The sequence below is a fragment of the Pinus tabuliformis genome, chromosome 5_2 (assembly GCF_031772625.1).
Source record: "Pinus tabuliformis cultivar Carrire ecotype Pingquan chromosome 5_2, CPIR1, whole genome shotgun sequence".
NCBI classification, from domain to species: Eukaryota; Viridiplantae; Streptophyta; class Pinopsida; order Pinales; family Pinaceae; genus Pinus; species Pinus tabuliformis.
Genome location: NC_142306.1, coordinates 403,710,285 through 403,735,197, shown reverse-complemented (window position 1 = coordinate 403,735,197; position 24,913 = coordinate 403,710,285). Strand labels below are relative to the sequence as shown.

At 38.2% G+C, this 24,913-nt stretch overlaps 1 pseudogene; it reads left to right on the top strand.

Annotated features, from left to right (window-relative positions):
• Nucleotides 1-14,155: 14,155 nt before the first annotated feature.
• Nucleotides 14,156-24,387, top strand: LOC149159231 (glucan endo-1,3-beta-glucosidase 13-like; annotated as a pseudogene).
• The last annotated feature ends 526 nt before the right edge of the window (nt 24,388-24,913 follow it).

Sequence of the window (24,913 nt, the reverse complement as noted above, 5' to 3'; positions counted from 1 at the left end):
GTGTCACGAGTTGTTTCGTTCACATCACTATTATGGGCCATACTTGTTGTAATCAAATGTAATGTAATGTGAAAGTCCAAGAGACGCACATATGAAGTTGAAGAGTCACGACAATTGAAAAGTCATAGGAAGTCAAATAGTCATGAGGGAGGTCAAAGAGTCACAAGGGTCAATTATTCCCCCTTGGTCATATATACTCCCTTATTGTATGAGCAAAGGACATTTCACCTTGGCTCCTCCCATATAGCCTTGAGAGTTTGTAGTCTATTGTTTGAGGAGTGAGGAGTGGCTCCAATGTCCCATTACTGGGACTAATGATGTATGGTGTACATTATGTGTCTTGAAACTTTTGCTTAATTTAGAAGTCTGTCTCAGGCTAGCACGTTTTCACACATGTTTTATATCCATTTGTAAGATTATTCTTTGAACGTTTGTAATGCATGTGTTGCTTAACCTGTACTAAGATAGTTGAACTACTTCAATTATTTTAGTACTCATATTGTTGAAGATGTGTTGTATTGTTTATCACTATTGTCTCATCCGTGTGGACTACTCCTCCGGACACTAGACAAGCCATATTTCTATTTTCTTGGTTTTAACGTCCGTCACCCCCATGTGGATTATTCTGCTGGATAGTGTACGTGTTTTCCCTTGAAATTTGGTTGTAACGATTACCACATCCACTGTGGACTATTCCACTGGATGCTAGACAAAACCTTGTTGTTTTCACGTGTGTTTCTTCTTGGGTTGGGACTACTCTCTCTCATCAAGAGGCTCACTTCAATCTCCCCTTTTACAGTAAGAGAACCTAGACATGAGTTACATTATGCACTCACCAGGCACATGTACCTTGTTGTTTGAAGATACAACGTAACACTCTCACGTGCTGATAGCTACAACCAAGGCATATCTTTAAGATAATGGCAACTGTTCGATCGTATCGGATGGGTCTCCTACACCAAACAGTGTGAGGTCTAGTTGGGACTTCATACTGGGGAGATCCCCTTTGTTTGTGGGTCCAACACCGTCAACAAGAGCTTAGACACAAATTTCATAAGAGTACAGGTAGTGGTACACGTATAGGTATAGGTACAGGTAGTGGTATAGTACCAATTTAGGTGCACAGGACGTGGACTATTGTCTCACAGTAGATGGATTGGTCAGATTTAGAGACGGGATATATGTGCTAGACAATAGTGAGCTCAAGAAGGTGATCTTGAGTGAGTTTCATGCGAAACCATATTCAAGTCACCCGGGCTATCAGAAGACACTGATAATAATGAAGATGTTTACTATTGGAAAAAATTGAAGAAAGACATGGCAGAGTTCGTGGCTAGGTGCTTAGGTTGTCTGCAGGTGAAGGTAAAGTATAAGAATCCAGGTGGACTACTACAGTCAATTCTGATTCTAGAGTGGAAATGGGAGGTCATTTCCATGGACTTTATCACAATTTTACCAAGGACATGTAGGAAACATGATTCCATCATGGTTGTGGTGGATAGGTTGACGAAGGTCTCACACTTAATTCCAGTGAGGTCTACATACTTAGCGAATGATGTAGCACGAGTCTTCATCATAGATGTGATGATATTGCATGGATTTCAACAGAAGATTGTGTCAAACAGGGATGTGAAGTTCACTTCCATGTTTTGGAAGGAGTTGTTTTCATGTTTAGGTACAAAGTTGGCCTCCAGTACAACTTATCATCCATAGACAGATGGATAGACAGAGAGGGTCAACATGATATTAGAGGACATGTTGAGGATGTATGTGATGCATCAATAATGAAAGTGGGAAGAATATCTTCCAGTAGTAGAGTTTGATTACAACAATGGGTATTAGGAATCTTTGAGGATGAGTCTGTTTGAGGCATTGTATGGTCAGAGTTGCAATACTCCCATAAGTTGGAGTGATCTGGTTAATAGGGTGTTGATTGGACCAAACATGTTGGCAGAAATGGAATAGGACATGTAGGTAATCAAGAAGAATATGAAAGAAACATAGGATAGGTAGAAGAGCTATGCAGATCAAAACAGATTTTTTAAGGAGTTTCAGGTTGGGGAACATGTGTACTTGCGCATCAAGCCCAAGAAGAGAAGAGATCCTTGAGGATTGGATCATGTGCTAAGTTGGCACCTCAATTTTGTGGACCTTTCAGGATTCTTAAGAGGAGTGGGCCAGTAGCCTATCGACTTGCACTGCCTCTAACAGTGAAAGTACATGATGTTTTCCATGTGTCATTGCTTAAGAAGTATGTTAAAGATGTTGATCATGTGATTGACTGGTTTGTATTGTAGGTGGAGCCAGAAGGAGAATTCCAGTCGGAACCTTAGTGTATTTTGCATAGAAATATTCTCATGCTCCGAAACCGAGCAATCGAGCAAGTTAAAGTGCAGTAGAAGCACTTTGGGCCTGATGAAGCTACATGGGATATGATGGATCAGATGTGGGTTATGTATCCTTCTCTATTCGTTGGTTGAGAAAATTTTTGGTGTATGTATATATGTATATGGATGTAAATACGCCATGAGCTACGTTATAAAGCTCCAATAAGCGGTATGGGTGTCATGTCATTATGGTTGTCATGATGGTTTGTTTTCAGCAGGTTGATCATTGTAAAATACTGCAACGAGCTAATTTATAAAGCTCCATGGGAAGTATGTTTTTCTTATAGCGATCTTGTTGGTTGTAGGTGTCGTTGAACACCGAGGACGGTGTTCCCCCAAGGGGAGGGTTCTGTAACAACCCTGGTTAAAAATCCATGTAAAAACTAATAAAGATAAAATAAGACCTTGGTCATGGGACATGTATTCCAAGCTATAAGAAAAACATACTTCCCATGGAGCTTTGGGCAAAAACATGGTGATGGAGATCATTTGCGATTAATTAATGGCTATGGAAAGGAAAAATGACATTTATTGGCATTTATCTGTGAAAATAATAGAAATTAGGAGAAAAGTGAAGTGAAAGGTCACAGATTGCATGTGAGGAGGAAAATGAAGGAAAATAATGGAAAATGAAGAAAATAGAGGCCTCATTAATAGAAAGGCTTCTGAGGACCAGTTCATGGCTTTTTTCAGTTCAATTTTGGAGCTCTCATTTTCTCTCTCTCTCTCACATACTCTTGGATACTTAGAGTTTTCTTAGAGCACTCTTGGAGTAGTGTGGCATACTTGGAGTTTTTGAGCAAGAAGGCAAAGGAAGAATAGGAAATCACAAGAGGACATCAGGATTACCAGCTACATCAGGTTTTGCTTGTAGGTACCAAGTTACATGTATGATTTCCTCACTAGTTTTGGCATGCATGAAATATGCATGTGGTTTCTTGGTTACGATTTGTCATTGGCATGGAGGATTGCATGGATTTGCAATGGATTTGCCTAGCCTTTCCATTTCCTGGACAACCATGGTGTTATGGGTTTTAATTTTTTAATTTGTTTTGGTTGGTTTTCTTGTGCCTTTGACTGTGGGTTGAGTTACTAGTTCCTGGAAACCTTGGTTGAACAAACGCTCTAGAAGCCCTGTAACAACTTGGGTTGAGTTACTAGTCCCGAAAGCCTTGGTTGGACAAACACTCTGGAATCCCTTGGTGGGTTGAGTTACTAGTCCCGGAAGCCTTGGTTGGAAAAATGCTATGGATTCCCTAAAACATTTGTGGGTTGAGTTACTAGTCTTGGAAACCCTCATTGGAACAAATGATCTAGAGCCCTAGAAAACTTGGCTAGAGACCAATCTGGTGATGGTTAGTGATGTTCAACCATGTGGTGGAATCACTGGTTGAGGGTTGAGGTGGTTTGGCCTCTAGAAGCCTTGGATGGTTTTGATTGATTTTTTTATGAGATCCCACATTCATGCTTGGAATATGGCACGAGGGTGACTAGCTGAAAGAAAGATTTGGTTCAGCCTAGTCTACAGTCGGGTGGTCAGTGGAATTCCCATACCTGGTCGCTTATGCAATCATCAATAAGAGTTCTCTTTATCCTTGGTATTTTACGGGTAAATATACTTGTTTATAGGTGGCTTATATGGTTGTTATATACCTGATATCTCTGTTGGTTATATGCTAGTTATGAATGAGTTTTATGACAGTGAAAATGTATGGCTCTCATCATATTTTGGTTAATCATTGAATGTACAATGAATACGTGACTTAATAGATGGTAATGGAGTTATTGTGATGAGGCATTACTGCTTCTTAGTGATTCTTAGATAATTATGAGACCTGTATGTTCAGATATATTGTTTAAACTCGTAAAATGCATATTTGTGACATATTTGATGAAATGTATGTCATGGCTAGTAAGGGTCCAATCAAGTCCTTGTTCAAGTAATTACATTTGTATCGTTATTCTATTTTTATATTTCATTTCTAGAAGCGTCATGGGGTTCTGAGCAGTGACCTAAGCCCTGGGCCTAAAAAAGTGGTGCATAATTCAGAGTCGCAGGCACAAAATTGCTTGGGAAAGTACCTAGTCGTAGGCATACCCATGTTGTGGGAGCGACTGGAGGGTCCCAGTCGCACTCATTCCCATGTCATGGGAGAGACTGGGGGATTAATGCAGTAAAAAATTAGTTTGTCTCAAGGGCTAGTCACCTAGAAGGTTTGGATGATTCCTAGGGGTTCTGCAATAGGTCTGCAAGGTCTGTGTTGTTGTGTTCCGTCGATTCCACTTCCTTAACTCACACATGGGGAGTTGAATCATATCATAGTAACTCTTTGTCACATGTTTACCCTATTTGGTCAGTTACTTGGGTAGATGTGGGAGGAGGGTGTTACAATTTGAAACAACAAAGAGCTAGTTTTTATGGGTCTATGTTCATATCTTGCTCATGAAGGAAGAAGATAGATTATATGGGCTTATGGGAAGATGTTATTGATGAAGGAAGAAGATAGTTAGGGAAATTCAAGAGTAAAAGACAATAATTTACACAACTTTGATGTCTTACAAACTATTTCATGACTGACGTTATGAGCCAACAACAATTATGGAATATAGATGGAACTGCAATGTGCAGAAGCAAAAGGTTTCCTATCCAAGCAAGCAAGAAAAAAACACAACTTATACTATGGACATATTTTCCTTGAGTGTAGGATAGGTTTGGAGGTAAGAGAGGAAGGGATTGGAAGAAGGAGGTATACCTTTGGCTTGCTTGCTAGAAGGGTAGAAGTACACAAACTGTTATATGGTCGTTAGATGACATAAAAGGCATTTTTGCATGGAATTTCAAGATAGGTCAGATCATGTTGAATTAGATATATGCATATTGTCACATTCGGCTTGTTCGTCCTCTTCATCAGAATTTGGGTAGAATTTTTGTTCAAAGGTTCAAGAAGCAAAGGTTCAAGAATTACGGCTAGATGAAACCCTCCAAACCTATCCTTCGGGCAATATTGGCAACAAGAAGTGCAACCCTTTGTGAAAACAAATATATCATAGAAGACATGGTTCTCTATAAAGGTTAGGCAACATAGAAGCACCACTTACAGGTGGAAAAACCAAAACAAGGAAGACAAATCTGTGACCAAGAAACTCAAAATTTAAGGAGTGGAAAGTAGCAAGAGATATTTTTCTACCTATTACCATCTAAAAAAGTATCCTACAAAATGCATTGCAAAAGTTGATGTTGAGCATGCAACAAGACTTGTTTGAAATATTTCCACCCAAAAGAATTTATGAGTTGAGAAGAAAGCATAACATAAAATGGTTAAACAAAATGGAGAAGAAATAAGTTTTTTTTTAAAACAATCAAAAGGAAATCGAGGATAATATAATATTGTTGTGTCTCACACTACCCAACCAAACAACTAGGAAGACCTACAATATTCTAGAGAAGATGAAGAGAAGCTCTTAAAGTTGGAAATCATGATATGAAGATTGTAGGAAAACATATGTAAAAGTATAGAAGATACCAAAAGTTGTATAGAAAGAAAGGAAAGCATCATTAGAAGGAGAACTATTTGAAGCATATGTAGAGGCTTTAGAAGAACCAAGGAAGAGATATAAATGAGGAATATATTTTGAGCAAGATTGGGGTGCAAACAAGCTAGAAAGTGAAAGTGAGGGTCAAGAAGAAGATTTTGCAGAAACAAAAAAGAAGGCAAAAAGTAATTTCATGAATGTAGTTAATTACTACATCTAGACTATGTTTCTATCCATTTGAGAACTCACCAGAGATTTTAGATAGTATAACAACAAGCATATGTCAATACAACTCAAAAGAAGCCAAAGGCCTCCCTCCATACTACTGGAGCTAAGAAAAAGGAGGAGAAATGTCAATTCATCAATCAATAGTTATAAGAGTATAACGATTTCCTTTGTTTTTTTAGTGTGGTACTGGAAGGGTTGGTACATTCTAATAGTGATGCTGAGGCAAGGGTTGCTAATTTTTCAATGACATTAGGAGTGGAAGAAGGTTTGGGGCATATAGAAAATAAGTATAGATGAAAATAAGGCTAAATATACAAACAAATAGAGAATACTGATCAGTCTACCTAAATTTTTCCTTTCGGGGATATTACTAACAAGAAATGCAACCCTCTTCCAAGACAAATCTATCGCACAAGGCATGGTTAGTGTAGGCAACATAGTAGCACTACTTAAAGGTGGAAAAACAAGAGAGGCGAGAGAGATTTTTCACACAAAGTTTGAATATCTAGTGGGTGGATACCACCAACACTCGTTTTTCTTCCTATTCTCATCTTTAGCTTGTAGGAAGGCGTGTTTCAAATATTCGTACCCACAAGAATCTTTAAGTTGAAAATAAATCAAAAGTTAAACTGTTTAAGCAAATTAAAGGAGTAATAAGTTTTTAAAAATCCATCAAAAGCAACTGAGGATAATATATTCTTGTAGAATATATTATCCATCAAAACAAGTAGAAATGCCTACAAGATATCAAAGAAGATGAAGAGAATATGTCAAAGTTGCAAACCATGAACATGAAGAGAAGATTTTTGAAAATCACGATATGAAGCATTAGCCAAAGATATGTAGGAGGTAAAGAAGATACCATATATGACTATTTACAAATTCCTAATTTCGAGAGGTCCTTGCAATCTATTGCAAAGGTTAGATATTATATATGACTATTTAAGAAATCCTAGCTAAGAGTTAAAAATCATTTTATTGTTGAATAGGAATCCTTTGGATATACAAAATATCTTTAAAATTGAAAATTGTATTGGTGGACCAATGTGGCTTCCCTCTAGCCTTCTGAAATCAAAGGTTCAAGAATCACATCTAGATGAAGAGAACTCAGTCCTACAAAGGGTGGGCTCACTTAAATACATTGACCTAGGCTATCTGCATGCAACGTCCATCTAATTCCAGAGTTTAAAAGACAATATTTCCTTCGGAAATAAAAGGTTCTAGAATTAGGTTTAGATGAAAGAGAATTAGGTCTAGGTGTCAGGTGGAACATACGATGACCAGATCAGAAGGGATTTGGATTAAACAAACCATGAGGCTGGGAAACCTATCTTGTATTGGACACAAGTAAGATATAAGATAAGATACACCAGTAAGATGTAAATAATAATAATTGTCCATTATGCAACTCCCACAAAATAATTTACATGATGGAAGCTAGGTTGCTCATTAGAAGGCTACATTGGGTAGATTGTTGTGGTAGAGTGTGAAGGAAAATTAGTTATAGGAGTACAAAGATATAGGTGCTAGAGATGATTTTGAAGGCTAAACTTTACGTAGAGAGCCATCTATCTTTGGGGCATATTGGTTGAAAAAATAGAGAATCAAGCTAAGTTTCACATCGTCAGGACAAATATTTAAAATATTTGACAAATTTGATTAAATCACATTGCAAAAACATTTACCTTGTGAATCAAAGATGGCATAAGTTTAGAAGTTATAAATAAAATGCAATAAAATAATGTTTCCATCGTGTTGAATAGGAGTCTAAGTGGATGCTTGACAAAAAAAAGGGAATTATGCAAATTCTACATGAACATTTCAATGACAAAAACAAAAACAATTATTGCAAGGCAGACAATTCAACACAAATATTAAATTGAAATGCTAAAAGGTATAGGTCCCAATACAAGCTCCCTAATAGCGTCTTTACTAGTAGAAGAAATCAAGTAGAAGGACACAAGGTAATATTACTATTAGCAAGAATCTACAGTTTGAAATAAGCCACTACAAGAGAAGAAATAACTTGAAAATACTTTAACCCTTCAAAGGCAATTTAGAGGATACTACACATTGGCGGTTGTGTCTGAAGAGCTCTTTCGAGAACATTGGTGGTCATGCGTATATGCTCTTCATATTCAACCAAAACATTGATACTCCCATAAGGAATACGATTACATTATATTGCCCTACAATATTGTTATACTAAAGTTTAAATAAGACGATAGGCTGTAACAATATCTAATTTATAGGGACTATGTCGAGAATGATACTCATACATATTGTGCTCAACCTCTTACTTTCAGGGCCTAGCAATCTGTTTTAGTTAAAGAAAATGAACAACTATGGAAAGTTAACCCGAATCTTGTAGTCTAACAATACTTGGGATGGACATGAACCCTAAGATGGGGATGGCTAAAAACACACTTGTCTTTTTGAGGCAGCTATCCAAGTTTTCTGATTGAATTAATTTCAACATGAGCTCTTTTGAATTACCTTGCATGACTTGAAAGACAATTCTGAATAAAACAATGAATAGATAATGAGTTCCCTATGCCACAATAAACACTTGTAGACCATTATAATGTTTCGAACTTAAGTACCAAAGTCCTTTGCCAGAAGAACAATGAGAATGTTCTTGCCTCATATATGGGTTCACTGCGAGACGAGGCATCCTTAAGAAATTTTCAAACTGGAGAGTATTACTTGCAATTGCTCTTGATATTCAACCAGAACATTGATACTCCCATAAGGAATATGATTGCATTATATTGTCCTCCAATATTGGAATTCTAAAGTTGAAATAAGACAATAGGTTGTAACAATATCTAATTTATAGGTACTCTGTCAAGAATAATACTAATACATACCATGCCCAACCTCTTACTTTCAAGGCCTAACAATGTGTTTTAGTTAAAGAAAATGAACAACTATGGCAAGTTAACCAGAATCTTACAATATAGCATTACTTGGGATGGACATGAACCCCAAGATGGGGATGACTGAAAACACACCTGTCATTTTGAGGCAGTTATCCAAATTTTTTGATTGAATTCTTTTCAATATGAGCACTTTTGAAGTACCTTGCATGACTTGAAAGACAATTTTGAATAAATGAGTGAACAAAGAATGAGTGGCCTATGGCACAACAAACACTCATAGACCATTATAATGTTATAATTTTTTCTCTCATGGGGCTGGTAATAGCCCTGCCCATGATGATGATCAAACTACTTTTCCAGCTTGTAGGTAAATCCCTTGCCTTTCTTTAGCAACTGTTTATTTGATTATAACAATCTCTGCTAAGGATGTGGATGTGCAAAACCCCTGGAGCTCAATAAGTGCACCCTTTGAAACCCAAAAAACTTGATAAACTTTCCATTACAATGAAAAAGTTGCTATGAAACCTCTATAACTTAATAAGTTTCTATTGCAACTCTGAAACCCTAAACTCAGATGGGGATTTCCTATTAACAAACATTTCCAAAGATTTTCTCAACCAAAATTGGGATTTCAGGATAATGACCATGGACAGTGGTATCCACATGGCAGAGGTTAAATGATGGTGGACACTGCATTAATTGGCATATGTTCACGGTTTTGCTGACAATTGACATTACAGAGGGTGAGTAACATGTAATAACATGGTCAACTATTTGCATATTCAAAGTTGTAAAGAAGAAAGAGAATTCGTGTAAAAAAAATCATGAACAGATGGAAATTTGTGTAAAGTCTCGAGGTTTGGAAGGCAAACAACTTATGGCCTTCTAGCCTCCACACCATTCTGCAACGTCTCGACCATCATATAACCTCCATATGTGGATACTGGCACATTCTGTCCATAGTGTATTAACACCACTATGGGAAAAATATTTGAAAAACGACAATGGATTCTTTGTTGAGCACCATGTAGCAGCTGGTCGACATGGTGGACGATCTAGAGAAGTTGCTCAACGTTGAGAGTTGAGGAAAAAAGGTGAGGTGAAATAGGCTTGAGGAAAAAACAAATGATTCGATTATTTGTAGGGCACTGACAGTGGGTAATAAAAATTTTCATTGGTTGCAAACAAGCCTCATTTTGGCAACATCCCGAAGAGGAAGGGTAGGTTAAATCAAGCAAGGTTTCCAAGAAATGTGTTTCAATTGAAAGAAAATGTGCCTCATGATAGGTGTTTTCCTATCAAGGCATTGCAGATGCAAGTAAATTTTACAGGACTAAGGCCTCCTTTGTCTTTCATTGTCGTGCGAGTTATATGTGTCATTTTTTTGGTTTTCTAGTCCTTTAAAATTGGAAAGATTTCGAAAATTCTTATATAAATGCATCTTAAGATTGAAAACAATATTTGCATCAAAATTTTGGCACAGACAAGTTACTTGTTGCATTTCAAAAGCAAATCCTTGAGGTCTTTGAGGTTTGATGAAGCTCTATGTCCTTCAACTTCAAAGTTTTCCCGTTGAAATAACAACATGTAAGAATGCACCCCTCTTCAGTGTAGATTGGCAACTGCAAATCACAATGTAGGCAAAATTGAATGGAGAAACTAAACAAAGGCCATGCTTTCATGCCTATTCAATGCAATTCAATGTAGAAAACAGCTAGCCTAGAGCCTGACAATAAACGAATTGAAATTTGAATGAATATTTAAGTGAATACTGAATGTGAGGTGATGGGCAAGAGATTGCATAAGAATGGTTGATCACTTTAGATACAGGGAATGCCCATTAAATTCTCACTTCACTTCAGATACACGGAGGATCAGTTTGATCATGACAGAGGGAAGAGGGAAGGAAGGTAGACCCTAGGTTTCTATATGCTTTGCAAATTACTAATAGCACGTAGTTGTATATATAAAATGACAAACTCTAGCTTAGTAAACAGGCATATTGGTCACCATTTCCTGTAAAGTAGATAAATTAACAACACTATAAATAGGCATGGAGCAAGTGCCACAATTGGAACAAGGCAAGTAAGCATAAATGCATTATAGCTGTAGTATAGTAGTAAGAGTGCTCTTGAAAGTAGTTCATCAGTAATGAACACTGCATTTGTACTCTCTCTTAAATCGAAGGAAGAATGGCTTCCTTGATAATAGGAGGGCAAGGAAGTGAGTGTGCCATTCACATTCGTAAGTGACATTTGAGAGAGAATTTCACGAGATAAAGATGTCAAGGTAACGTTAGCCCAACTAGGGTGAACAACCTTTGCCCACTACAAACCCGCAAAAAAGACACCTATCAGTGCAGTACTCTTTATTCGACACCTTTAACATCAATTTTCACCGGTTTCAGACAAATGCCACAATGAGAGAAAAATACTCGAAAAGCTATGAATTAAGAATATTATATTTTTTTTATTTTGTTTTATTTGGTTTCATGTTAAATACTGGGTAATGGGCTGAAGAGTTCTCGACACAATTATGTTCTTAGTTTAAAGTCAAAACACGCGAGAAAAGCCCTAATTCTGATGGCCACAACTGCAGTTTGGCCTTTGGCCTCTTCGATTCTTTGAGAAGCTTTGCAGAATTCATCCCCAGATTGAAGAAGGCCCACTTCAGTTCAACTGTGACTTGGAATTCCAATTTATTGTTCGGCCCCGGATCTTGATGGAGCAGGAGGAGAAAACCCGAATTATTCAGTTCTTCAGCAAAATCTATGGCCTCGCATCACTCACGCACCCACCTGAATATCAATTACCAGCTTATAGTTACCGTGCCAAGGAACAGTGCGTTCGATCGACGCCACCATCGTGCCTTTTCGACCGTCTCCCTGAATCCGTTCTGCACGAAATTCTATCTCGCCTCTCAAATCCTGATCTCTGGATGGCTCGGCAAACGTGCGTTGCCTGGCACCGCATCATTTCCTTGTGCCCCGTCTTTCAACAGTTCTACGATGAGAGGAACCACCAATCTTGGATTGTTTTTACCAGCATCTCCCGGCCCAATCCCGAAGGCTTTCTCCTCTTCAACCCTAAGAATGCTGACCAGTGTTATTCTCTCTCTTTGCCTCAACATCTGCCCTCTCCCTTCAATACAGATTGGCTTCTCCTGGGAGTATCCGAGGGTTTTATGCTTCTTGCAAGCAGAGAAGGAAGATTGGCCGTGGCCAATCCATTGAGAAGACGCCTCCGACTGCTGCCCAATCCAATGATCAGCTCGCACCGTTGTCTGGAACCGTGTTTGGAAGACCTATGGCAGCATGATCAGCTGCCGTCCATCAGTATCAACATAGTTGTAGAGCCGGACCTTCAAACATTTAAAGTGATGGTGTTGGGAGAAGTTGGAATCAAAGAGGTAGATGGTCTCGTCTACAGCTCCTCGACGGACGCATGGACCATAAGACGTTGGCCTTGGATGAACCACAAATTATTCCGCAGCTTCTTTCATTCCACTGTACATGGAAACACAATTTACTGCGCCTCAATCTATCCCCTTACTATAAACTGCCCCTCATTCTATCCGAAATGGCTGGTGAGATGTAACACAGAAACCCATAGGTATGAGGTTGACGAAATCCCGTCTATACACTTCTCGGAAATAGGCAGCACCAGTTTCCGACGGGTGCAGACCATAGGAATACTGGGGTACAGGAACATAATATTTCTGTTAGGTATCTTGGCGGGAAGACATGGACTCACTGCAGTGGGACTGTGGGAGGCGAATTCAAGTGCTGGGCACTGGAAGCTTTTGACAACAACGCCTGTTGAATGGGTGAGCAAGGGACTGTGGGAGGCGAATTCAAGTGCTTGGCACTGGAAGCTTTTGACAACAACGCCTGTTGAATGGGTGAGCAAATATAGCTTAGATTTTTGGTCATATGAGATCGCATCGGCTTACGACGGAGATGAGAGAGTGAGCATCATTGCAAGGAATGGATCGATCAGAACGATAATGCTGGAATTGAATTTGGATACGAAAGAGTGGAAGATGTTGTCAGCTGGGATTGCAGAAAACAAGAATTCTTCAGCCATAACATCACGCGAGATGCAATCTCAGGGAAGAGATAAAGGTGTGAAGGCTTTTCACATGAAATTTAAGTTTCACACTGCCATATGGAAGCGTGCACGGCAGTGACTCTTGGCATAGTGGAACGAAAGATCCAATCTTGGCACAGTGGAACGAAAGATCCAATGCATGTTTATGAATTTCACACTCACATTATAATACTCCCGTTTTGCAAACGAGTAAAGTTTACATTGTCAAAAGAGAATATGTTACCGACTGTAATGCCTCGGTAGGGATTTATTAAAATATGATTTCAGTACCAGAAATCTGTTTACATACGTTTGTCACTTATGTTGCAATTCGTTGAGGCAGATGATGTTTATAGTTTAAGGTATTTATGGACTTTAAGGGGTTTATTAAAATATGATTTCAGTACCAGAGATCTGTTTTCATATGTTTGTCATTTATATTGCATTTCACTCTTGAGCAGATGGTGTTTATAGTTTAAGGTATTTATGGACTTTAAGGGGTTTATTAAAATATGATTTCAGTACCAGAGATCTGTTTTCATGCGTTGGTCACTTATATTGCAATTCACCCAGGCAGATGATGTTTATAGTTTAAGGTATTTATGGACTTTAGTGAATCATCGTTTAAAAAATGATTAGTCTTTTAGATATATTTTGTATAGTAGTTTTAGAAAAAAAATTGTCTGCTGTAGCGCAACCTAGTTTTCGAGTTTTAGATGGTTTAATGCCCAAACCCATCTTAAAACATATGACTGATATATGTCTTAGTTTTGCATTTGTCTTTTGCAGAAGTGATACAATAAATATTTACAAGCACACACTTAGAAAAATAACACAATTATTTTTGGTTTAAGACCCTTGGAAAAACTCGCAAGGGGAAAACAAGTCTTCAAGGAGGATTTTATTTGCTTGAGAAATTTCTTACAACAAATTTACAACAAGAAATTTAATTTATATCTTCCCTTGAAGAAGCTGCCTCAGAAGTTCTCATTCAACTGGGCTTTTGAACTGATATTTTAAACTCACAGTCTGCCCCCCTCTAGCTGAAACTTTGACCTCTTATTACTTCTCCTTCAAAGCTGGAAATGGCCTCTGAACAGTGTACTGTTGCTGCTCTGAGACTTGAGTTTGCACCACAGGAAATGTTCACAATTGTAGCAACTTCTCCTTCCTTGACCACACACTGAATAAAGCACAGTACTACACATCAACAACAAGTTTCTCCTTCCAGAACAGACCTGAAATACACTGATTATGCCCAGAAATACACTCAGGACAGGCCCAAAAATCATGCTGTACAGGGCTAAAAAACTTGGGTTTCTTGCAGACATGTTGAAGAAGATTGATTGGCTGCCCCTATGTTGGTACTGACAGGGTTCAGACTGGAGGTATGCAAATAACTTGTAGCAAATGACTACTCTGTTTAAGGGCTAGTGTGACCCAGACGGGGTGCAATCCCCGGGTGATTCACTTATCATTTCAATGTCAACTGAGTTGCCAGCTTGGCTAATTTAACTTACTGTCCTCTCAATTCTATCTTTTATACATTCTCAATTCTATCTTTTTATACATTTAACCTTTATGGGAATGTTGGGCAATGTTACAATTCTTTACAACTTCCTTTTATGCAGGACATGTTATGTTGTTTTCACTGTACTGTATGCATGATGTATTGGGTTGAGGCTTCATTTGAAATTGAATTGAATGCTTTTTCTGTGGGGTCATTATAATTTTGAGCTGGAACGTTTTCTGTGTGGTCATAATGATTTTGAGCTGGAATGTTTTCTGTGCAGTCATTATGATTTTGAACTGGCAAAAAAGGTTTAGACGTACATTCGACCCATATCAAACTGGTTATAAATTTTTCCATTTAACATAGTTCAGGCATTTATAAGTCTTCATTTCCAAAACAATTTTAGTGATAAGTAAAAAGTCATTAGTCTAAAATATCATGTCCAAGTAGAAGAAAAGTAGATAAGGATCTCAAGGTAGAATCAACATGGGACATGAAATAATGATTTTAACATCATGGAGCTAGAATAGAACTTGAAAGATGTCCATGTCGGAACTGAATGGAAGGCTGAGCTGACCATTTCGGCTAATTTGATCTACAGGCCCCTCAATTATCTTTTTTATCCATTAAATTCTTATGGGTCTGTTGAGCCATATTACGATGCTTTCACAATTACCTTCTATGACATTGGACATTGGATTAGAACTTGAAAGATGTCAATGTCGAAACTGAATGGAAGGTTCAGCTGCCCATTTCGGCAAATTTGACCTATTGGCCCCTCAATTATCTTTTTTATCCATTAAACTCTTATGGGTCTGTTGGGCCTTGTTACAATGCTTCCATAATTACCTTCTATGACCTTAGTTATTAGTTATGCTATTTGGATAGTACAATGTCTGATTGGTTGAGAAGCGAAGGATCTGGGACATAGGATTTTGAGAGCACCTATTGTCTAGATTACTTGCTTCATTCATTTGACACTTTCAACATACAGGGGCAAGAATGGAAAATGGGAGATGTCCTCTGAATTGAGTTGAAGGTTTAATTGGAGATTTTGATAAATTTCATCTGCTGATCTCTCAATTCTGTCTCTTAGCCCCTAGACCCTTATGGGTCTATTAGAACATTTTGTATTTCTTTTACAGTTTTGTTCTATGATCTTGTGCTTTAAGAATGTTGACCGACATGATATGTCTGCAGAGAGTTAAGTGGCCTACACAAATTCAATATTCTAGCTCCAGTATACAAGCATATGAATGGTGAGGTGGGTTTACATGCCTTCTGAGGCCTCAGCCTCAATTCCATGTAACAAGGAAATGTTGAAGTGCATGCTAGATAATACCAATTCAATATAATAAGGAAATGTGAAGTGCATGTTACATGTTATCAATTCTATTACTGAAATGTCAAGTGTAAATTATATGTGGGTACTACCTGCAATATGTTAGTAGAAACCTAACCATGAGACCTGTTTCTGTTCTATTCTTGTCTGGGCATTACATCAGTACATTACTAATGATACCCATTGTTGTCGTTGCAGGGAATTCTATTAAGTGGGCAATTTCCCAGCCCCCAGATTGACAGTGTCACCAATGATAACATTATCGTGAATGTATTGAACAGCCTGGATCAGCCTTTCTTATTATCTTGATTAGTCATTTGGGTTCTCTCTTGTGTATTGGCTTATTGAGATTCATGGGTTCTTTCGTGATTTCTAATGCATTGAGATCCTTAACGCATTCTGGTACAGGCGTGGTATCCAACAAAGGAGGATTTCGTGGCAAGATGGAGTTTTGGGAACAAACAGACCTATACCACGAAAACAGAACTTTACATACAAGTTCTAGCCTCTAGGTGAAGGACCAAATAGGCAGCTAGTACTACTTTCCATCAATGTACATGCACGAAGCAGCTGGGGGATTTGGAGGGCTAACTGTTGCCAGCAGGCTCCTTGTAAAGTTTTGAAGATGTTCTATGCTAAGAGCAATTTCACTTTTCTCACAGCAATCATACAAGTAGATAAGCAAAATGCAGATAGAACATATAAGCAGATCTTACAGAAGACAAATCAGAAACAAGAAAAATGTATGTGTTCGTTTCGGCGGTCAACAGGATGCTTCAACCAGCAAAGTCTCCTTTGGTCAGCCAGCCCAGATGTGTCACAACAACCCTCCAACCAGTAGATGAGTCAACCCAAGTCAGTTCTACAAAAGTCAACGCTGTCCTGAAAAGTCAACGCAGGGGCAGCAAGCTAAAAGTCAACGCAGCAGCAAAACGGTCAACCCTTTGACCTCGATTTTTGTGCCAGGTAGTACGGCCTTCAAAAATCGAACCTCCCACAAGTTTTCAGCTTGTTTGGACCAAGCGTTGACCAAAGTCAACGCTGGTCAAACTTCTGCGAAACCCTAGCAGCAGAAACCCTAGCAGCAAAAAAATCCTCTTCGTCCTTCCCACGTGTGGCTGAAATTCGTCCTCCAGGTAGCTCGTACTTTTTAGGATGAGAGAGGAAGATGTGTGTTATGTTTTAAATTCTCTCCAACTTTTCCTGTATATATATATCCATCAATGAGGGTGTGTGACACATCTGTTGGGCATGTGAGCCTACATTACAAAACTGGCTGACCTTGCACATATAATTTATTAAGAATAATAAATTCAAAATATAAGTTCTGCTCATCGGATTAAGACTATTTTTATATGGATTTTACACCTCTCAGAAAGAGGAATCCAACAAAAATATTAGCCTCTTAATCTGAGCATCAGAACATGGAGTTTGGACCTAGTTGTCCAAATTTAACACTCCTCATCCCTGTTCCGTTCCCTGCTCCTATTGGTGATATCACTCTGCTCATAGGTGACTGGTACAAGACCAATCACACAGTAAGTTGTTAATCTGTCTCGGAAACAAATACATCTTTTGAATTTGAAGAGATTGACCATGTTCAACTTCACTATGTCCACCAGAATGTTCTCTCACTGCATCAATCTCTGACCATTTTCTAGCTTTGTGCCAATCCTTAAGAGAACATTTGACATGGGCAGATTGCTGGGTAAACCTTATGTTGTTCTCATTAATGGCCATGGGCCAGCAAGTGATGCAATAATCACAATGGATCAAGGTAGATTGCGATTCTCTATAGCAAGGCACACTGCTAGACTTTTTGTGGATGCGTCTAGGTACCCAATGATCCACAAGATGCATTTTGTTTTGATTTTATCTGATGGCATATCTTGCCCGTTCAATTTGTTTACTTATATATCTAAAATGAGCCATCTATTTATCTATAGGAGAAACCTACCACCTCCGGATTTCAAATGTGGGATTGTCATCCTCTTTGAACTTCAGGATCCAGGGTCATAAATTGAAGCTTGTGGAGGTGGAAGGATATCACACTGTTCAAAATGTCTATGGTTCTCTTGACATCCATGTCAGCCAGACCTACTCTGTTCTGATCACTGCAAATCAGCCATCTCAGGACTATTACATGGTTGCATCTACTCGTTTTACTAGTTCTGTTCTCACTGGCATTGCCACTTTCCACTATAGCAATTCCCAGAAGAGGGTTTCTGGACCAATTCGAGGAGCCCCAACAGAGATTGTTGGTCTCTGAACCAGGCAAGATACGTCAGGTTTGGTTTTTGCCTTACTTTGGGTCTAGCATCATGTGTCTGGGGAGGTATATCTGTATATATATTACTGATAGATAGATTCATGAATATGCTTATTTCTTAATGTTTTTAGCAATGTTGAGAAATATAGATAAAGGAACGATCATGGAAAGTGAGGATGGCTATGAAAATTTAATTTCCTAGAAGATTCACAGACAAACCGGGGGTGAATTCTAAAATATCCATCAAGTGCCGGATTGGTGGGAGTTACATCCATATATGTACTCTTGTTCTCAAATTTGAATAGCAATTGTTGTGCAGATGGAAGTGGACAGCCAGTGCAGCTTGTCCCAGCCAGTGCAGCTTGTCCCAATCCACAAGGATCTTACCATTATGGAAACATCACTGCAACTCTCGTCAAAAACTTCTATGTTGCCACAGATGAGAAGAGTAATCACTGCAATGGCATGGGTGGAGCTCCAGTGGTGGCGTTGTTGGCTCATTAATATTATGTATATATGTGCATCTATATGTACATATATGTCTGTGTATGTTTCTAATTACCATGGGTATGCGTACCCAGCTCTTGGATCTTTTGAACCTATACCCATGTACCAGAAATGTACATGTACCCATATCCACTATACCCAGTAGTATGTTGTAGTCTGGAACTCATCCACGTACCCTGCCATAACTTGGGCAAATTTGGAGATGTACCCTAAAAGTTGTCTTAGTTAAAAGGCTCCAGTAAGGTTGCATGTACGGTATGTCCAACAAGGAACCCTAAGAAACCAAATGTTATTCCCTTTTATACTTTTAAACCCTAACTTCTGTGTGGAATCCCACCTGTATTTGGCAATAAAAAACAGTTATTTCAGACATCTTGCAGACAAGGGGACTGTAATTGAGACTGGACCACTCATCCAGTGGGAATACTGTGATATGTACTTCTGAGCTCATTGTTTGGCTTAGATCCATTGTCATTTTAGTCACCCGTTTGTGCTTTTACTTTGTCGTGCTCTGAGGATTTTGGTTGTAGGGCCTCGAGTGGGTGTTTTGAACAGAGGCATTGAGATGAGAATAGTAGCATGGCGCTGTAATGGGTATTGTGGCCTACCAGACTTTAAGGAATCAATAGTATGCCTGTGTTTCTTAATGGGTATTGTGATTGAATGATGTAATGAAAACCCATAGAAAGAGATAAGAGGGATGCTGTTTTGGACAATGGAGAAGCTGCTGCTGCTCTTCTGGGTGTTATTGCTGATGCTTGCTCAGTCTCCGGGTGAGTTCAAACTTGACTTTACTGATATTTTTGTGAGTAAATGTCTTTGCTTTGGGTTCCTTGCTCTCTGTTTTAGCTAAACACAAAGAAAAGAACTATGGCATTGATCCCTGTCCACTGAACATTGCAATGATCACTGTCCACTGAGACTAACTATGCTTTCTGAGAACTTAACATAGAGAGTGTGTGTATAAGTTATTAGCAATGTATTCTCTGTAAATGTATATTTATGTCTACCCAAGAAACCTATGCAGAAATTACAACAAATCCAGCGTAGAAACTATTATATACTATTATGAGCTAATTGTTTAGTTTACGGGATGAGTTCTCAAAACCAATCATATGTGGATGTGTGTTCTAAGTCAAAATGCCAAATTAGATTATTCAATAAGTTTTGTAGCTATTTTAAATCCCTTTTTTTGATTTAGTGATTTAATGGACTATTGCCTTCACCTCAAGGGCTGTCATTTGTTGTGCGTACACAAATGAAGATGACAGATAGACAACCAAGACATTCACCATTCACCTTCAAGTGAAAAGAGGATGTAGGAAAGGAGCTGTTGTAAGAAGCTGTTATACTCATTATTGGCATTTATATGAAAAGTTGTAACCAAAGGATTCTATTGTCTCTAATGTAGAGGCATAGGAAATGCATAAAAGGAATATAGATACATTGTGACAGAATATGCAAATTAGTAGCGTGAATGATTCCTGTTGTAACTAACGTAGAGGCATAGGAAATGCATAAAAGGAATATAGAGTGGACACGTTGTAATATATGGACGAACAGCTGAGACAGGGTTGCCCCTCAGTGGCAAATTTCATTATCTGTACCTACTGTAAACTTCATTGACTGCATTTATTGTGAAACATTCTCTCTATCCTCTGGATTTCGGCATTTATTCTGTTGTTTGTATGTATGTTCCTTTTTGCTTCTTATTTCCTGTCTGTAATGTATTAGGGGAATGTATATCTATGGTGTTTATTTTAGTACCAACAAGATCAATGGCTAACATGGTATACTAGCTGACAGGTGTCTACTACCAAGTTACTACCTAGAGACACCTTCAATTTTTTTTGTCTTTTTGAAAGGTCCACTGTGATCCAAGAGTTGCATCACACATTATTACAATCTCCAGTTTCTTCTCTGTTTTGAAGCTATATAAAATATGCTACTCATGCTAATAATTTTCCTATTTGGTTTATTTCCATCATTGATGACTTGGTTGAAAAGAATTTAGTTTTGGATATAACTTATATGGACTATGTTGTTAGAGACAAGGCATCTCAGAAATATGTATTGTTCATCTTTTCATCTTTCAGAGAGTTTCTTTTGCATGGATTTTAAATAGGTTGAGCTGGTTTTTTAGCCTTCAACTTGGGTGGAATTGCTGCTGTTACATTTTCTTAGAGCTAACAAGAGGAAGCACTGTGGGAGTGTGCTATGGATGAGAAGGGGATGACCTTCCAACCCCAGATGTAGCCGCCCAACTGGTGAAGTCAATCGCTGTCAGAAACATAATAATTATGACTCCAATGTGCAGGTTGTTGTTTTATACATACAGAATTTTTTCTAAAATATTTGCATAAGACAAGGACCCATTTTTTGTTAAACTAGGAGATAAGAAGAATGTTTTTCATGTGTTCAGTTTTTTAAAGCGTTAGCCCACACTGGCATTGAGCGCATCATAGGGCTACCAACTCGGATTTGCTTGGTTCTTTCACAGTACTAAAGCACGACAGACACAAGGGTTACTAACAATCTATTGCCATGCTACCCTGCCACCATGATAAAATATGTAACTGTAGGAGCAGAAGTGACTGAGAGCACAATTAATGTTACATCCTTTGTTGTCCTGCAATGCGCCGCAATGTACAGACAGCTCTAAAAAGAGCCGGACTCGACCAAAAAATCAAGGTCTCTAGCACCCATGCATCTAGTATACTTTCCAGATCATTTCCACCCTCTGCAGGGGCATTGGACAGTAATTATGCATTTTTCCATAGTCCCTTGTTGCAGATTCTTGCTCAGACACAGTCTCCCTTTATGGTCAACGTTTACCCATACTATGTCCCTCGCAAGGTGACCCTGGACTATGCTTTATTCATACCTAACGACGGTGTCATTGACTCTAACACATATCTTGTATATACGAATATGTTTGATGCACAGCTTGTTGCTCTCTTCTTTGCTTTAGAAGCCCTTAACTTCAGATCACTTAGAGTAATGGTGACTGAAACAGGGTGGCCCTCCAAGGGAGGCCATAAAGAGCCGGCAGCAACTCCAGAAAAAACTTGCAACTCACAATGGAAATCTGGTCAGACATGTTAGAAACAACACTGGAACTCCTTCGAGGCCTGCCCAGGAGATTGATACGTACATTTTTTCCCTCATTAACAAGAACCGAAAGCCTGTATTGGAGTCGGAACGAAACTGGGGACTCTTCTATCCTGATGAGACCAATGTAGATGTAAGTGGCACTGGGTTGCCCTATGTGGCTAGTGGGGGAAACTTAACGTCTGTTGATGGAACCTCTTTGTGTGTAGCTTCTCCATCAGCTAAAGAATTTGACTTGCATAAGGCTATGGATTGAGCTTGTGGTTCTGGTAATGTGGACTGTTAATTCAGCAGGCCAACATTGTTATGAGCCAGATAATCTTGCTTCCCATGCTTTGTATGCCTTCAACCGCTATTACCAGAAGAATGGAGCCTCATCTGTGGGTTGCAATTTTGGTGGAACCGACAATATAATCACCATAAATCCAAGTACGTTTTCATGGGTTTTGATTATATTTCGTTTGATTCTTACATAATAGTTTAATATAGGATGTTGGAAAAGCAAAAGACTTCGCTGAACTCCAAGCAGAATATCTAAAGTGGGGCTCAAAAATTCTTGCATTTTACATTACAAAAATCTTCAACAACATCATACAACAAAGGCTCCCCATAGATTGGAAAACTCGTCTGGCAATACCTCTTTTCAAGAGCGGTGACGTCAATAATCCTTCCAATTATAGGACCATCATGATAAACACTTTGTTTGCAAAGCTATTTGGAAGCATGCTAGAAAACAAAATTAGCAAATGGGCAGAAGAAAGAGATAAGCGTGCTAAAGGGCAAACAGGTTTTAGACCTAAACATTCCACAGTTGATCATTGTATAACTTTAAGGCACATCATCGAAAAAATGTGGGAGAAAAAAAAAGAAGTCTTCTGTTGCTTTGTTGATTTCAGAAAAGCGTTTGACTCGGTTCCTAGGGATAAGCTTTGGCACAGAATGGAGGAACTTGGGGTTCCTAAACATTTCAGAGCAGCCATGCATACGCTGTATGAAGAGGTGAGAGTCAAAATTAGAACTTCAACAGGCATTTCTGAAAGTTTTAAAAGCGATATCGGAGTCAAGCAAGGTTGCCTACTGTCTCCTACCCTTTTTGGTTTATATATCGACAAGCTTGAGGAGTGGTTAAATTCACAAGGGGGTGATGGTATCTATTTGGGCAAGTTTGTTATAAGGCTTCTTTTGTATGCAGATGACCTTATTCTTATTGCTAAATCGGCTCTTGGTTTGCAAGAGCACTTACTATCCCTTGAGCATTTTTGTACAACTGTGGGGATGCAAGTTAATATCAGCGAAACGAAAGTAGTGGTCTTCTCTAAGAAAAGAAAACATAACCAGCATAAGTTTTACTTTGAAGACAATATTCTGGAAGAAGTTGCCGGCTACAAATACCTCAGAATTGACTTCAAAAAAATCTAAGTTGGAATGGTTGTAAAAAGAAAAGAACTTTGGGGGGTTGGAAAGCATATCATGCTTTTCAAAATAGGTGTAGAAAGGCAGAGTTATGGGACTGGAATGCCACTCAAACTCTTTTTGGGCTTCTAATGATTCCGGTAATTCTATATGGTTGTGAATTATGGGCAAGAGGTACATTTGACATGCAATGGAGACAAATTGAGAAAATTCAGAAGCGTTTGATTACAAACCAATTTAAGATTAAAAGTGCAGTTCCTTACGATATCTTGCTAAGCGAAACAGGGACCGCTCCTATTGAAGCAATTGCTATGGTGCGAGTCATAAGGTATTTAAAAAAAATTGGGCAAATGGAAGAGACTAGATGGCCTAAGGTTGTCTTTAATGATAGATTGTGCAAGAGCAAAAAAATTTGGATGCAACAAAATAACAAATGGTTTAGTAAATGGGGTATTTGCTTGAACGTGTGTCCCATAAACAGCAAAGAGATAAAAGCTTTTGCTATGGAAAGGTTCCACGAGCATATTTGGGACAAGGAGCTAGGAAGAAAGAAAATTTACTATATTGAAGTGTTTAATCCCACTCGTAATCATCAACCAAAGGCATACATAGAGGCCAATATCTCTTAGAGAGCCAAAATTCTTATTGCTCAGTTAAGGACTAATTCTCATCAACTACGTTGTGAAACAGGGCGTTGGAAGAGGCCAAAGGAAATGTGGGAGGAAAGAGTATGCATTTTTTGTTCTTCTCGAAAAGTGGAAACAGAAAAACATTTCATTTTAGAATGTGAGGCTTTCAAAGACAACAATGAAAGTTATGCAGATACGCTGGTAGCTAGCTCTTGGGATAATCTATTTAGCGAGAGGTTTGTCGAGAAGCTGGGAGCATTTATTTTGAAGCTTCACAGAAAAAGGGTCGAATACATCAAGCAGATGAAGAAGCAAGCTGTCCCATAGGCTATCTTTAGCCTCGTGGACGTTAAAAATAATTTCTTTCTTTCTTTCATAATTGGACTACGCCTCTACATCTTGGAATCAATAACTGAGTTTCTATGCGTTTGAACTTTCATTGCTGGCAAGCTATGAATCTTGTGTGTATACAACATCTAGATAAAGTCGTAGATCTATTGTTTCCTGTTAGTTACCCATATTTTAAATTCTATGAGGTTGGATATGAGATTTATAAATTTGGATGCATCAATAATTGTAGAGATGATAACTTAATTTTTTCTATGACCTTCACAATTTATATATAGTATTCTACAACATCACTTTAGAAGAACTTTGAAGTTGTTTCACATAATTTTTATTAGGTGGATATAATTTTTGTTAGGTGGACAACCTTATTAACAAAAAACATGAAAATAACATATTTATGTATGTACTATATTCACCACTTAGCATGTAGCATGTCTCTAGCTTGCTACAACAATTTAATGTCATTTTCAAAATTGTTAAAATGGGTACTTGGGTTAATTAATTGATTAATTTTTTTAAATTTGGATTTTAGTGGTTTAACATTTTACTTTGTTATAGTAAAATATATTGCCTATTTTTATTTATCTTTAAAATGTTTTCAAGGAGACTATTAATATCCTCTTTCACACAACTATATATTACAAACAACCACTTGTTATAGA